This window comes from Cinclus cinclus, chromosome 2 (genome assembly GCF_963662255.1).
Source record: "Cinclus cinclus chromosome 2, bCinCin1.1, whole genome shotgun sequence".
NCBI classification, from domain to species: domain Eukaryota; kingdom Metazoa; phylum Chordata; class Aves; order Passeriformes; family Cinclidae; genus Cinclus; species Cinclus cinclus.
The window spans coordinates 106,966,630-106,983,339 of record NC_085047.1 but is presented as its reverse complement, the minus strand read 5'-3'; the positions used below and the strand labels follow the sequence as shown (position 1 = coordinate 106,983,339).

Genomic DNA, 16,710 nt, shown 5'->3' with positions numbered 1-16,710 from the left:
CTAGGGACAAATGGGGAGTTTTTAGGGAAAAAAATCCTGTTACTATCAGTATTTGTCTCAGTTGTTGTGGCAGGAAAAGAATTTGTGCGATTTAATAAACTGCATTCAGTATTGGCTGTTTCTTACCAGATTTGGTAAAAAGAACCACAGCAGTGCTGATATTTTCATCTTGTTGCAGCTTTAATTTTAAGCATTTTTCCATTCCTTGGTTATATTCTGAGTTGATTTGCTCCCAAGTCTGATGTGTTTGAATAGCTCTTCCTGATTTACAGAGTCACAGCTGCTTTAGAAAATAGCTGGTTTGTTCTATGTATATTATTTGTCACACTGGTATAAATCTTCAAGTGTAATTCTTTGTCTTCAGTGGGGACTTTGTATACTTTGGCTTGACTCAAGGTGTGGGCACTTTTTCTTAGCACTTGAAAGAGTTACAGCTGTTTTGTTCTTTTGTGTTTGGGCATAGGATAAATAATAGTTGATGGATAGGAGATGGTTTTTGTTGTTTTATGTTTTTTTGTTGTTTTTTTCTTTTACCTAGATGATGTGCAAGTTATAAAAGAAATCTATAACTTGGCTTTCACGTGCATGTTTTTGAAGATGGGCTTGTAGAAATAGTAAGCCAGGTACTAGACTGTTGAATTAAAGTATATCTGTATTTTTTCCTTGAAATTCTTATGCTTATCTTGAAGGAATAGTAATGCTTGCTGTAATCCTACTAATGTTGGATCAGAAATGACATATCTAGGTAAGACAGAGTGTTAATTTGGTACAGTTTCTCTGCTGCTTTATATTGGCTCAAAAAGATACAAATAGGTTAAACTCCTGCTAGCAAGCATTGCATCAAATATAATCTTCTCACTGCTGATTTGAATGTGTTAAAAAACTTCTAAGTTATTTTCTGGATATTCTGGTGAAAAACCACTTTATGTTCCTTCCTGGTAAAAATCAAGTTTTAGCTGCTCGGTAATCTGGACATTTGCAAATGTGACTTCAGTAACTGCTGAGTAAGTGTTGTAGCTGAATTTGGAATACTTACACAAAATTATATTTTAACGCTTTTGACAGTGCTTTTGTACATTAGCATGGATTTTTTTCAACTCATTAGTAGGTTTCAAATGGACAGCACTGGGGAGCAGCTATTTTAGTCTTCTATTGATGCTTTGTTTCCTGCTGCTTGGGCATCATCATGAAAATGTGGTTGTAAAAGTTTGCATGCTATTCCAGCTTCATGAGCATCAATGTTTTATACAGGTATTTCACAACAAATCTCTTTGTTGAACTGAGTGGTTCATGCATCGTGAGCAAGAACTTTTTGAGCTATTGCTCAGGAATATGTTTGCGGTTTTGTACTTTTTCCTGCTCTTACACCGAAGCTGTTACTCAATGATTTGTGTACTGTAGTAGCCAGTGACAGTGGGCATTATCCCTGTTCACATCCAGCTTCCTTCTGTGTTGGTTTGAGTTCATCAGCACTTTCTGCAACAAACATTTTTTAATTATTGTTTTCTTGGAATATCCGGTTTAAAGGAGGAGAGAGCTTGTATCATATCTGTTGCAGCTGAATTAAGTTCATAAATGGCAGAATGTAAGCTCTTTTAAATGAAATTTGTCTCTTTGCTCTTGACCCAACCTCTAGATGCCATAAATGCTTCTTTTGCTTTAAAGAAAGTTTTGAGTCAAGTAAATGTTCTACCTGCCAATCCTTTTCAAGATTTGGGAGTTGAGGTAAATGAGGCTGAAGGTAGCCTTAGGCCTAAGAGAGACCTGAGTAAGATTAGCTATTTTGGTTTGTCTTCAGAAATCATGATCTACTGTATTAAAAAGAAAAGGGAGAGAAAAAGTCAAAAACTTGCCTAAGTGTTGAAATAAAGTTCCTTCATCTAGGAGTAAGGGGTCTGCAAGAGGGAGATGGCTTCTGTAGAGGACAGCTTGAAGTTTTCCGAAAAGAAAGAATCCTCTCAGCAGCTCTGTACAGCAGGTCTTGATGGTCTTAGTTGCATCAGGTGAGTGATGTCTTTCTATAGTAGTGTGGACACTGAGGCATCTTCAGTGATCTCTTGTTGTTACTCATGGAGGCACTAGTACCAGCAACACAGCTGCTTCTGGTGCTGTGATAAACAGTACTTCTATTTCTGGAGGAACACTCAGTCACTTGAAAGCTGCTTTTCCTTAACTGAGACATTTTTCTGTAAAAGTTGTAGCAAAAATTTATGACGCTTCTCCTAAGAGCATATGTTACCCAAGATGTGATCAGGGCATGGAGGCTTGTGCTTTTTGGCTCTTATCTGTACCATTCAGTTCTTGGGTTTTGATTTCAGAAATCCCAGTGCAGTTTGTTCTCACGTCCATCTGTTACTGAGAGGTTGAAACACAGTGGTAGTGGACTGGTGTCTCCTGTCTGATGGAGGATTCCTGTCCTGGAAACACAGAGGAGTTGGAAGAACTCCTCTTACCTTTTAAGAAATCCATGTCTTCTGAAAGAGAGTTTCCATTCACTCTCCTCCTGGTTTTTGGATGAGGTGGTGGAAGCTTATTACTGCCAGTCCTGGGCCCAGTGAAACCGTGGTCCATGTGGGGTTGCACTTGATGCCTCGGAGAACTAGCTGAAGGGGGATTGGTGTTGGGGAGCTGACAGGAAGGGGTTGAAGGAAGTTTGACTTTCTTCTGTGAATTGAGTTTTAGAAAGACCCCACCAAACCAAGCAGTCCTTATGTGCTTCCCCCCCCCCACTGCTGAATCCTGTTAAAATCTATACCATAGATCATTGTTTTGTTCAGCTTCCTGTAAAGAAGTTTAAAGAATGAGATTCTAAAGTCTTTAAAATATTTCTTGTTTGTTGAAAGTTTTGAAAGGTAAGGCTTTTGTGGGCTCTAGCAGAGGAGGAAAAAAACAAAAGAGGTTTAATTGTTAATTATTCAGGTGAGATGAAAGTAGTTATGACATTGACATTTTGATATGTTTTGTTCTTACGTTTTGATTATGTGCTAGAGCACAGATTCCAGAAAAAACAGCTGTGTCTTATGGAAGAAGCTGTGTCCTTATGACACTACCAAATTTCTACTTTGGGGTTCCTCTGAATAACTTCTCTTGAGCATAATCCTTGGATTACTCTATACACTTGACAATTCATGGAATATTTGAGTTTAAGCTTTACCAGTAACCTTACTTACTCAGCCTTGGAGTAAGGACTGTAGATACTTTGAATTAGTTCCTAAGTGCTGCTTTGTGAACTTTTTTGCCACTGTTTGTTGTAGTGCCATCAGTAAAAATGGTTGACTGCCCCATGCTCATGTAAGATGCGCTCATTTTTTAAGTGAAACTATTTATGGCACAGGCTGTTTAGTCTGTTCAGAAAATGAACACTCTACATGCTTAAGGGAAATGCTTAGGGCTTTCTTTTGTCTGCTTTTCTGAGTTTGGTTTTGTTTTGTTTTTTTCACTGTAGTTGGTTTTACGGGGGGTGAGTGTGATGGTTTTTTTGTTATCCCAGCAAGTGTATGGTATACTTAGACATGCAGGGCAAGTTTCTGTGTGTAGTAGAATTTGTGAATTATGTAAGCATGTTACATATAATAAAAGTCAAGCAAGTAGAAAAATTTGGTATTTGTGGTTATTTGTGCTACCAATGATCCCATACTCTGTACTATGAGCATCTTGGTTGTTTGGTTACCTGATAGCATGTACAGTGTGATGGAATGCCATTAGAAGACTATCCAGTAGACAAAAACTCCACCAGGTAAAAATTGGAATTTTTCTTTCAATATTCAGAAAGTGTTTTGGTGATGATTTGAATAATGCATTGTTAAAAAACAGTTAAATGGCTGTGTTGCATTTGTAGTAAACAGTATTAAATTTGGGTTCCTTTAATGGTTAATGATTTTACTAGCTATGAAAAAAGACTGCTTAAACATTAAATGAGTTTACTAAGGTGCAAACCTCAAGGTTGAATTATAATAGGTTATTACAGATATATTCAAGTACATCAAATTTGTGTTACTTTTATTAAATACTCAAAGATGAGTAACTTCTGAGTACATTGATTTTAAATTTTTCTGCAGAATAACTTTTCAGGAGGGGTCTGTGTGGATTGCAAACTTGTCTTTAGATATGTTTTAATTCTTGTATGATACTGGATTAAACTCATATCAGTTCTATGTATCTCAAAATACTAACATTTTTCAATCACAATATTAGTCTTTTTTACAGTTTGCCGTGGTTTTTGGATTATTTTCTGTGTTCTGTGATTTGTATTCGCTAATCCCTGAAATTCATAACTAATCTGGTTTGATGGCTTTGTTTTTCCTGTAGTCAAGGCTAAGAACTTTAACCAGTTCTTCCAAATTAAAAGGAAAAAAATATATATATATTTATATAAAAAATCAAGATTCAGGAAGGCAGGTTTTCAGGAAGTTGAGAACAATCAGCGCTTTTCCAAGGTTTAGGTTTCTGGTTTGCTTGAATATAGATCATCTGGATTTTCAGGAGATGCTGATTTTTCTATCATTTAACGTGGAAGATAAGACTTTTAGAAATGTTACATGTTTTACTTCAGTATCTAAATCACTGGGTAAAATGTGACCACCCAGATTATATTGTCTGCAACCAGAACTGTTGGTTGCATAGTTGCTTGCAGCTATGAGGTTCCTGGGAATAACAGGAAAACTCTTAGATGGGATCAGAGTTGAGCCTTGGACTGTAACTTGGAGTGCTTTCTCAGTGAGAAAGTCCAATTTCTAGTAAGTTTTTTCGTGCCTTACCTGAAGTGAGAGTCTGCTCTGAGGTCTTCGTGGTCAGGTCTCATCCTGACACTTTGGTCTAACACTTCTTTCTATCTTACCCTGACTGCCTGCTTCTGTCTCTAAGTTTTGTGTCTGTCTAGGACACAAAATATTTTGGGGTTTTGAGGGGAATCACAGAGTTGATCCAGTTTGGGTGAATATTTAGTGTTTGCAAATCAAAGTTTAACTTCAGTGATGTTCATGTTTCTGTTTGGTCTCTAGATTTGTGGTGGTGTGTTGGGAGGAGCAGGCATTGAAAGGAAAGGAGAGGCAAATTCTTCTTTCAGCATTATTGTGTTTTTACTGGTTTAAAGTGATTATGAAACAGTTAGATGAGACTTCCTTTGTGACAATTTCTCTTGTGGAAGCACCCAGAGTGCATGCTGTTGGAGAGCATTTTATGATAAATACTTCCCTAAACAAAGATTCCTCCCCCACCACCACCCCCAACTTATTTCCTGAAGTGAAAGGGTTTTTGTGCCTAATACTCACTTGTTTAAATTTCTAAATGTTTTTTCAGAGTTCAACAGCAGTATGAAAACCACCTCTCTTTTGCTGGGATTGCTGTTTCCTTGGTGTTTTGGGTTGTGACACTGTATACTGGAAAAAAAAAAAAGGATTTGGTATTCAGTGTTGCTTTTCCCTTGTAATTGTTTTTCTGTGTCTCTGCATAGAAGGGAATTAGATTGCAGCCTTATGTTCCCAGTTAAAGTTTGTAAGAAGCTTGGTATTTGAGTGTAGTATGTTTGTAATTTTTGGTGTGTTTTTTCCTTCTGTTAATTATTTTGCACTTTTGATGTTTTAAAATTTTGTTTGTTTGTTTGTTTCTGGAAGTAATATTCAATAGCATCTTATTCAGCAGTTCCAATATTCCTGAATTCACTGCTCAGTTGTCTTTCTACTGACTCCCAGACAAGTCTAGAATATATTTCTTGCATAGTCTTAGTTAGAGATATGTTTGTTTTATGCTATTAATTTAAACACTTATTTTAAAATGTAAAATCATTTGGCATTTCTGTTTTATTTAGGTAAAAGAAGTTGTATGAAAAATTTTGTAAATTAGGAACACATAGGAACATTTCTAGTAATGAGATTTCCTTTGAATATTTGGTTTTTATTTGAATTTTCAAAGTTGCTTTTTGTAATAAATAATGCAGATTGAGAATTTTAAATAGAGTTTTATCATTCTTGTATGATTCTTTCATGATATCACTGAGAGTTTACATAGTGAATAATAAGTTGAAAGTCAATACTACAGTGTTTGAACCTGTGGCTCAATTGTTCACCTGTTTGGGGTTTTTTTATGTGTAGTTTCTATTTATTCTGGATTTGATTCAGTTGAATTGAGCATGTAAAACTACAGAAGGAATGTCTTTACCCTTACACGTACTTGGAAATGTGTTATTATAAAGGCAGTTTCTCATTAGGCTGTTTTGTTTATGGACTGTGTGCAGTTCATTAACTTTTCAAATATGTAGAAAGTTGCTAGTCTCATCAAAGTGAAAGGTTGGGTGTGGAAATCTGACAGATAATCCAATTAATAGAGATTGTGTATTTCAGTAAGTGTGTACAGAGTTGAATGTGCATTGTCTTCTGCAAATGTTTAAATTTGTCTGAAATTTTCTTTTTAATCCATTTGAAAATTAGACAAAATATGTGTTAAGATATTTGAACTAAGAGTAATTCCATAGGTTAAACTGTGCAGACAGTAATGGAGAATTAGTGGGTGTTGAGTATCCAAAGTCTTGGGCATTCCCTGGCTGGAGCTCAGTAACCCTTCTTGGCAGAAGGTGACTAAAACAGAATCAGTAGGGTTGGAGAAGATAGTATTATAACATAAATCTGGTAACTGGGGGTTCTTTTGATTGTATTTCTCAGGTAAATATTGTTTTTAAAAGAAGATTTCATCATTTTTCAGCCAATAAAACCCCCAAAGCTTAAATAGTATTGAGTTTGGTTCACCATGATGGAAAACTGGTGAAATAGTTGTGAAAATAAGCATAAATTTTTTTTGTATTGTCTGGAGTTTTGAAAAACATGAATTACCATTGTTTTTTAGAGCTGATGCTGAATCAAAGAACAGGCTTCTCAAAGGTATCTAATTACTTAATTTGCATGTTTCTCCATCAGTTGGAAGGAACAGAGAATCTGCATATGATTTATAGTCAAACTTAACAAGTTTGTTATGGTATTGCTCAGCTCATCTGACCATTCATGTACTGAACGTGTAGCACTGCTTTCCCTCCTGTGGGGGAGGAATAACACAGAACAAAACAGAATAAGGCTTGTGTTTAAACAGCCCTAGAAATGTCAAAGGTTTTCATCTCCTTCCTTCTCCTCCCTCTCCTTTAAAAGCAGAGAGAACCCAAAGCTTCCACTTCAGTCTGAGTTGTGTAAATGCTTAGAGCCAAGTTTGTTTGCAGTAGTGTTGTGAGAATTCTGAAGGAGTCATTGGGCTGTTTGGTGAAGCAGAGGGTGTGATTACTTGAGCTATGATTTTGGAATCAAGGCATCAGATTACAATGTTATTATAACATATTTTTGCTCTCAACTTTTTTTTGTTTGTTTGTTTGTTTTTGGGTTTTTTTATTCAGAAATGTACAAATCTCTCATTTTGTGCTCCTTTGTTCAGGGCAGGCATTGTGTGTCACTTACTGGCCTCAGGGGAATACTCTGGTGGCAGTTGTGCTTGGCTGGCCAGGGGAAGACAGCAGGTTATTTTAAACTTTGGATTTTTTTGACTGTCTAACCTCCTGTTGTAAATAAGACTGCATTGGATTTGTGGTAAGATATGACCTTGATCTTGATATTTTTCTTATTTTTTCCCCCTCTGTATTTTCTGGGGATGATGACCCTCTAAGACTCAAGGGAGTTAAACAACAAGACTGGTTTGAAAGGGTTGAAATTCTTAGTTATTAATTGAAGATCTGGGCATGCTCTACATTGTTGCTTTCTACAAACCATATAGACACTCCCACTTCTTAACAGTAAAGAAACTGGGAGATTGGTTAAAGAACTAAATACCACATCTCTTCCTTTGCTGCACTATCTAAGCAAAGGAAACCATTGTGACATATCAGGTGAAAGAGAGGCTTTTGCATTCTTGTAGTGCATCTGAGACACTCTAATTGTTGGGTGGGTGTCAGTTTCAGTCTTCTGTTCTGATGAGGGTGAAGAGCCCTGAGCACAGCACGAATGCCAGAGCAAGCTCAGTGTGGTGTAGAGAATGTCTCAACAGTTCTTTAGCTGTTGTTTTACTGAGTTACTCACAAAACTCCATAAATCCTAAAAGAAGAGAGGAGGTCTATTAAAATAAAGAAGGAAAGACCTGGATTTTGGAGGCTGCACCTACCTTGAGCTGCTGGACAGCATCTTTTTGTTTTTAAGAAGTGAAATAATCCAAACCTCTTTAATAGTAGAATGAGTTAGTAACTATTTTAGGTTGAAGCTGCCTTTGAGCCCTAGTGTTTTTTTCTTCTAAAGCAGGATTATGAGGATAGCTTCCTAAAAGGGAAATGAAATCAGTGCAGTTTATCCTACCAACCCTAATGGAGTACAGTAAGGCAGATTGGTGTGGAAATGATTTGGCTTTAGAAAGATTCTGATTGCTTAAAGTGTTTAACTTGCATGTGTAACTTACATTTGGAAGGATATTTGTCATGTAGAATAAAAATAAGGTATTGTAAAAATGCCTTGAAATGATACCTTTGAAACTGTGAATAGGGACTTTTGGGTAAAATGCTTTGAAAAGTCAAATACTAATTATTCCTGAAAGTTCCAGAAAGTGTGCCTCATTCATTTTATCTCATATTCAGATTTACATCATTTTTTTTTCAGTATCTCTACCTGGTGAAAGCAACATTTACTTGTAACTTCACCACTAGCTAGCCATGCAGTGGAAAGCTAGCTAGCTGTGGAAAGACTGCCTAGTAGTCAAGGACTTCTTTCCCTCTCCTTTGTATACCACAAGGCTGATTCTGTAATGCACCAGGGTTGTTCAACATGTTCTTGCTATAGCTTGCATTCACAGGCTCTGTGAAAGAGCATCCAGCTCCATCATCACAAAATTAGTCTTTCTGTGCTGTATGTAAAAAGTCACACATGCTCCAGCCAGGAATTGCATTAATCTCATCACTTGGGTTTGAAATTTTCTGGCCTGATGTCAGAACAACAAAAATAAAAACAATGGTATGACTGATGACCTGAATACTGCCAGCCTGCCTTTGCAGGCAGTGTCATTGAATTGAGTAACTAAGGTGTCCAGGCTGCAAACACAGCTTTGGTTATCCTACCCAAGTTATGACTAAAAGCCTTGGAGAGCTAATGTGTGGGTTTTAGGAGGAGTTTGTGCTTTTGTGTAACTATAGCTAACCTATGAGTGATTTTAATTAATTAATCTTCCAATTTAATTTTAGAAAAATAAGAAAATTAGAATAAATATTAGGAAAAAAAAATCAGTTTACAATTGTGCCCAGAGTGCACAGAAGAGCATGAAATTTATTTGACAGTATGAAGACTGCTGAGTTATTAGAATAGAATATTCTAGCTATAAGTATTGTTTTTTCAAATGTATGGACTTTGGACAATACATTGAGTTGGGAACAGAAGAATTTACTGAGTAGCTATTAGGTTTTTAATTTGGGAGGAGCAATAAATACAAGAAATATAAATAATAAAAATATATTGACAAACATATATGCATACACACACACATACATAAACCTAGTGAAAAGGTGTCACTGCCCATGGCAGTGGGTTTGGATTTAGATAATCTTTAAAATCCCTTCCAACCCAACCCATTCTGTGGCTCTGAGCAGAAATTAATTTTGTTCATGAAAAGGTTTAGTGTAGGTGGCTGCAATTTTCCTGCTGTTTTCTGTAGTTTCTCAGGTGTTAAACCCGCCTAGTTTGGAGCTCTCTGTAGGAAGAGGATACTCTAAAGCTTTCATCAGGTAAAGATACTGGATACTCTTCAAGGCCTTTGAAGCTGTACAAGAATTTTGGTAGGAATGCATCATTACATTTTAGGATGAACAATTGCATTCATATTCTAGTCTTTCCATTATCTCTCTTGGCTTATCCCATTTCTGGCCCAAGATGATGGAACAAGTGAATCTGAAATAATATCAAGACTTCGTTGCAGAGATCTGCTATTCAAGCAATTCCATAGGCAGGACAGCTACAGCTTTCTCCAAGTGTTGATTGTTAATTACCTTACACACCAATGCTTCTTCCTGCAACAGATGTTAATATGGAAAGAGGGGAAACTTGCAGCTTTCCTTTCACCAGACTTTTTTTTTTTATCCTATTAGTATTTTTTAATAGAGAATGCTGACATCAATGCAGAAAGAAAACATTTCAAAATGTCTGCATTGTGTAGTATCTAAGGCACATCTCCCCAGAAAATCCATCTGGGGCTGAGATAAAATAATGTTAATAGAAGATGATTGTGGTCTTATGTTGCAGACACAACAGTCTAATTTTAAGGCATTCTCTCCTCTCTGCCCCCAAAAGCAAAGAAAAAAAATGTATAAAGCATGATCTAGGGCATATGTGACATCTGTATATATACATATATAGCTCATACACATACATGTCTGTATGTATGTGTGTTGGTGGCAGATCATTTTTTATTTTAAGGTGCCTCCTGCTTTGCCCAAGGATACTGGGCACAGAAGTTCCCTGAGTATGGCACATGGTCAAGCACCTATACGTGTACAGGTGTGATCATGCATAACATCAGTGTGTCAATGTTATATTGCAATAAACACGAATGAACTGTACAAATTCACGTTTGCAAATTGTAGTTGTGCCTTGTGTTCTGCAGAGCCCTCCTGGAAGCTGGTATTTGTGGCATAGAAGCATAAATCCTGACTGATCCCCATGCCTAGGAAACTTTCTCCTTTGTAACTTTGCTCTGTAGTGAGAGCTGCTTCTGCTTGTTTACTGGAATGAGAGAACCATCAATTCATTTGCAGTATTTACTACTATGTGATGAGGCCTCTCAGTGTATGAGAGACTTAGGAAAGATTAGGGGAGACTTCTTACCAAGGTCTGTCATGACAGGATGAGGGGCAGTGATTTTAAATGCAAATACAGTAGGTTTAGGTTGGACATAAGGAAGAAATTTCTGATGAGGGTGGTGAGGCACTGGAACATTCTGCTCAGACAAGTGATGCCCCTTTGTTAGCAGTGTTCCAGGCCATGCTGGACAGGGCCTGGTGCAACCTGGTCTGGTGCCCCCTCAGCAGGGCCTTGGAACTGGGGTGACCTTTGAAAGTCTTTCCCCAACCAGACTGTGCTGTGACTAAGCAGAGGAATTGCTGACCAAGAGCCTCTTAGCTACTTGCTAAAAGGAGTATCATTGTTCCAGCTAAGTGGTCTTCTCATTATCATTCAGTTTTTACTATTTCCCACTGTAATGTAGGTATTAAAAGTAAATTCTGCTTTGTGGAGATTTGACTTGTATATGGGATAGGTATAAGTTTCACCCCTTTTGCTTCCAAAGCAGTTGAATAAATAATGTCTCTATATAAATGGTAAATTTGAAAAGGCAGGTTTTGGATCTCTCATTACAAGGACATCGAGGTGCTGGAGCATGTCCAGAGAAGGGCAGTAGAGATGATGAAGGAATACAGTTCTCCTGAGGAGCAGCTGTGGGACACAGGTTTAGCCTGGAGAGAAGGAGACCTCAGGGGTGACCTTACTGCTCGCTTTACCTGCCTGTAAGGAGGTTGTAGCCACCTGGTGGTCTGTCTCTTCTCCTAGATAAGTAGAGGTGGAACAAAGGGAACGGGGCCTCAAGTTGTGCCAGGAGAGGTTCAGGTTGGATATCAGGAAAAATTTCTTTTCTGAAAGAGTGGTTAAACATGGTAGCAGGCTGCCCAGGGAAGAGTGGAGTCACCATCCCTGGAAGTGTTCAGAAGATGAGTAGATGTGGCACTTGGTGATATGGTTTAGTGGGCATGGTGGTATTGAGTCAGAGGTTACACTTGATCTTGGAAGTGTTTTCCAACCTTAATGATTCTGTAATGTAGATGGAAGAGAGAAAACAGTAAATGAGTAACACTAAGCACTAGTTCATTTCAGTGTTGATGGCCCATAAGGATGGCAGAGTATAGTTAGAGGGAATAAAGCAAAGCAAATAGAAAACACGTGCCTATGAGGGAATAATGATTGATAATGATTTTTTTTGTAATATTTGTAACAACCTGTGTAGTTAACATGCTTGCACACAGGTTACGGATGAAACCTTTTTATGCTTGCATCATGTTTCTAGGCGGTGTCCCTGTTCTGCCAAAAATGGGTTTCCTCTGTCCAGGTTTCTGTTACCTCAGAGTTATATATTGCTTTTGTGTGATAAAGACACACCACCCTGTATCACAGCATTACTCATTTATAGACTCTGTGGAAAGAGTTTCATGAGTAAAACTGATCACTGCTTAAGTTTAAGCTACCGGGGAAAAAAATAAAAACAAAAAAAAAAATCAAAACAAGTGAAGGGATGATGTTATTGCTCTACACTCCTTTTTCATTCAATTGAGATGATAGTATTCTAATCATGCTGGCTTTAGTGATTTATGTTCCATTTCAGTACTCTGAGCTGTTCCAGGCCATCACATGACACATCTGGGTAACTGTTATATGGATAAATGGGCAGGGATATGGAATTGTCAGGAGACCTTGTATAACTTTACCGTAAGAGATCAATTGTTCGACAGTGATAGCTTGTCAGCTTTATTTTTAGTTTCATTCTGCTGTATACCTCTTTCTTGTGCTTCATATTGCCTTCCTACCATCCAGGGGGTTTATGATTCTGTTGATCTTTTGCACAAGTGAATGGCTGTTCATCAGAAGACAGCTTGCCAAACCATGAAGCTGTGGTTTTACTGACATAGCCAGTCATTCAGAGCAGTGGCAGCAGCATGCTGAGCTCAACTTGAAACGTTGACTGCTTTTATTTTGCTTTGTTGAACTTCATAAGTCTGTATGAACTGACAGAATGTCTTTAAGTTGTGTTGTGTCTTTCCTACTGTGTGAAGCAATGCAGTCCCAAAGCTCTGTGGGATGTATCACCCTGTAAATAAAGAAAAGTTCTCTTAACAAATAGACATTCTGATTTCTGAGGTGGGAAAATTGTGCCTAGCTATATATAATCCTAACAATTGTTTTAGCTGGACAGTTGCAGGAGAAATAATCCGTGGTTTTCTCATATATCATGCTTATGCAGTGAGTGTGTGACTGAAGATGGTTGTGAGGAAAAATTGCTCTTGGCACTGTTACAACACTTTAGTTTCTCATATTTCTGAGATTTTAAGGTCTTACAGATAGCAAGCCTTTGTGAAGGTGTCATATTACCATAAAAATCATTTGCCTGCCTTGGCTGCAAGAGCAATCCAGCGTTTTAGCTGGATTGATTCAAGTCTTCTGATATTTGTTTTTTCTTATTTGAATGGTTACATAAATGCAAACTTAGTGTACACATCTGTTGTCTTTCTTTTCAGTATTGGAATTAATAGATTGTGATGATTTTTAACAATTACAGCCAATATAATTTTCTACTGCAGGCAGGCACCTTTGAATTTAAGGTAATACTGGTTGTAGAGCTGCTCAAGGATTAGAGGTGGGATTACCTGATTGCATCTGCAGCCAGATCATATGCTGGGCATGTTTACAAGGCTATAATGGATGCCCATTAAATAATAGGTATGTGTGGGATGGGATGTTAAAAACTACGTTTTTGCATAGTTAGTCCTTTGTGTGAAGCAACTCAGTTTGAATTTTTATCTTCAATTGTCATGGTTCTATACAAGCTGATTTACAAAAATGTTGCTCTTCAACAGCTTTTCTGCTGTGTTTGCAGTCGCTGTAGGAAGTACCACAATAATTATACACCTTTAAATTCTACTTGAGTACTGAAATTCAGAAGTGGAATTGAGATGTGATGATGCAATAATGGCTGAAATAATACTTATTTGTTGAAACGACAGTAGTGGCTAAAACCCCAAAGATACTAATATGTTCAGTCTGATAAAGTGCTTTCTAAATATGTTGTCTGAGCTGATTAGTTTCTTGTCTTTTCATGTTGTTACTGTTGGTATGCAGTATATGGACAGTACCCTGGCCTTTGGAAACATTTAACCAATGTGTCAGCAGAGATGTAGGGGGTGTCATCATTGTGGTGATCAAGAACTGCTGCCTGTAATCAGTTGGTCTGTCATAGCTTTCAGGAAGAGTTTTTGCAGAGGATAGTGTTAGTGTTGTTTGGAAAGTGAGCAAGATGGGGCGTTTGAGGTGCAGTTTCAGTTTCTGGACTTCGATATTCCTTGTGGGTTGCTTCTGACTCCAGTATATTTATAATTCTGTAAGCTGATTTTTTATTATTGTGTTCTGCCCCTTGATTTTTTTCCTCTTACACTTCAATGCCCAATTATTGTTATAAAACTCTTAACAGTTAAATTATTAAGGCGTAAGAAATTGTCTTCCAGATAGCCTGTTTTCTGGAAATTCACTCAGGAATTACTTATTTGCTCCATACATAATAATTATATGTAAGTGCACATCAGTTGCGCAATTTATACGTTTTCAGATAGTATTTATTGACATAATTAGTATTTATTGGCATAATTTAGTTTCAGTTGGATCTTACTCCTGGTGATTTAGGTGTCTTCATTTTGATTGATTTAGTGCTTCAAACATGACAGTAGCAGAATAGATTTCCTTCTCTACATATTTGAACAGATCCTGGGGAGGATCAAGACTGTAGTAGTTCTGCTTTTTTATTCATTCATTCAGAAAAGAGGCATCAGTTAATTGATAAAACTGTTGGGTTTTTTTTCTTAACTTATACACAAATGGCTTAAGGAAAATATTTAACGTAAAGATACAGTTTTCATGTACATATCGCTTGGGCATGCAAAAGGTGTGAAAAAACAAATTATTGTATTTCTTTAGGACATGAGCCATGGTTTGCATGATCCCTGGGATTCACTGTGTAGCTCCCGAGGTCAGCTCTGCTGTGGCTTTGCCATTAGAACTGCCATGTATTTAGCCCTGCTAATACATTCCATCTTCATGAGATACTTTGCATCTAGACTTTAGGGTACTCTCAACTCCTTCCTCACAGCTACAGATGAAGCACATTGTTTTCATTTTGATTTTGGGTTGGTGTTTGGTGCACTGAACTTTCAGTAATTACAGGGCTGGTCATGTAAGGCACCTCAGTGTGTCCCTCAGCCTGTGAATGCTGTGGAAGAAAAGTCTTTGAAGGATTGCTTTCCTAGCCTGTTGTGGCTCAGCAGGAGTTCTTGTCTAAGCATCTCAGCTGTGTAGCCTTTGCTGTAAGCCCTTGGCTCTCTGAATAACTTGCTTCTCTGCCTGCCGTGTGCTGTGGAGCAACATGGGAAGTGGGTATTGTGTTCCAGCCAGTTCGTGCCTGCTTAGAGTGGAAAATGTGCAGTCAGTTGTAGTCAGGTCAAGTACAATAAGCTGAACAAAATTCTGGACAATAGATAGGACAAAAGGCTGAGCTTGTACATAATGACAGTAGTAAATTTTGTGGTATTGGCTGGCGGTGGGGGGGAGGAATAGAATAAATTTCCACAGTAGCTTAGCTATGTACTCCAAGGACTTCAGAATGGTTGTGTGTTTGTTCATGCTTCCCAACAGTTATTTTGGGTTTCTTGTGGACTTTTTTAAGGTTATCTGTGTAACTGTAAGGACTGGAAGCTTCAACTCCTCAAAATAAAAATAGAACTTTGTTACTCAGCGTGTTTAGAAGTCTGTTAAAATTCATAGTTGGCCAGTAGCTGCCAGTTACTTTGTGTTATACCTCTTCTCACCACACATATTTGGGAAATGTTAGAAAACAAAAAATTAATATCTATTATTTTTAAAAGGTAGTAGAAAAACATTGAATGTATTGATGATGGCTCTTCAGTCCGCATGTCACATTTACACAGTTACATTTAAACTTTTATTTGAAGAGAGAAGTGATACAAAGGCTCTTGCCAGTGCCAATGAAATTCTTGTAATTATTAATTAATGTATCAGATGCCATCTTTTGTTATTCCAAAGAGGCTTTAACTGTGATTTATTCTGGTAGGGTACTCTTTCATTATTGCATTTTGCTTCCTGGGATAAGGAGAATTGTCTAGAAACACATAGAGCTTGGTTGCTGTCAGGTTTTCTTTTAGTATTCTCGTGATGTTCTGCCTTTCAGAGTATGATGTTTGTTCATCATTTACAAAAATAAAAATTAGTTTTATAGAAGATCCCCTATTGTGAGTGTAGATAGGAATTTTCTGGTGGAAGCTCCATTTCCTTTAAAAGAAAGCATTACTGCAGTGGACAGAAATGAATTGTTGGGTACAATGTAAGTTTATTGCTGTATTTCTTTAAAGCAAGATGATTCACATAGCTCACTGTTCTTTAGACTTGTCTCATTTACGTTGGAAAAGTGTGTGATGTGGCAGATGTCATATTGGGTACTGGAATACATGAGACGGGGCAGAGAGGGACCCTTTCTGTGAGCACATGTGGTGTTCAGTGAATGCTGATGGCAGCTGAGAGCTGTCCACATGCAGAGCCACGGATCGTGGGCTGGACTCGACTCCTGCTCCTTCTACCCCTACAACTTTAACCAAAGTTGTTTTTTTTTTTTTTACCCTAAACCTGACACTTTACTTTTCTTTGATGTATTTTCTGTTTTCTTGCCTATGAAAATGAAGCTTTCAGAAGGAGCTGTTGGAATTTTAATGCCTAGAGGTATGTGTGTGTTTGCTGGTCTGTTGTGCTCCTGCAGGCTGCTCCTGGAAGTTGAACTAACAAATGAAAAGCTGACTGGAATTACCTGTGCCATGTGCCACCCAGAGTTGCACTGAGGTCAAGATAAGAATGATTTTAACTTGGGACTTTGGGTAGCTAATGCATT

At 37.6% G+C, this 16,710-nt stretch overlaps 1 protein-coding gene across 3 annotated transcripts in view; it reads left to right on the top strand.

The window, feature by feature from the left end:
• TAB3 (TGF-beta activated kinase 1 (MAP3K7) binding protein 3) overlaps positions 1-16,710 on the top strand; it is a 37,027-nt gene that overhangs the window by 4,490 nt on the left and 15,827 nt on the right. The window lies entirely within an intron of this gene.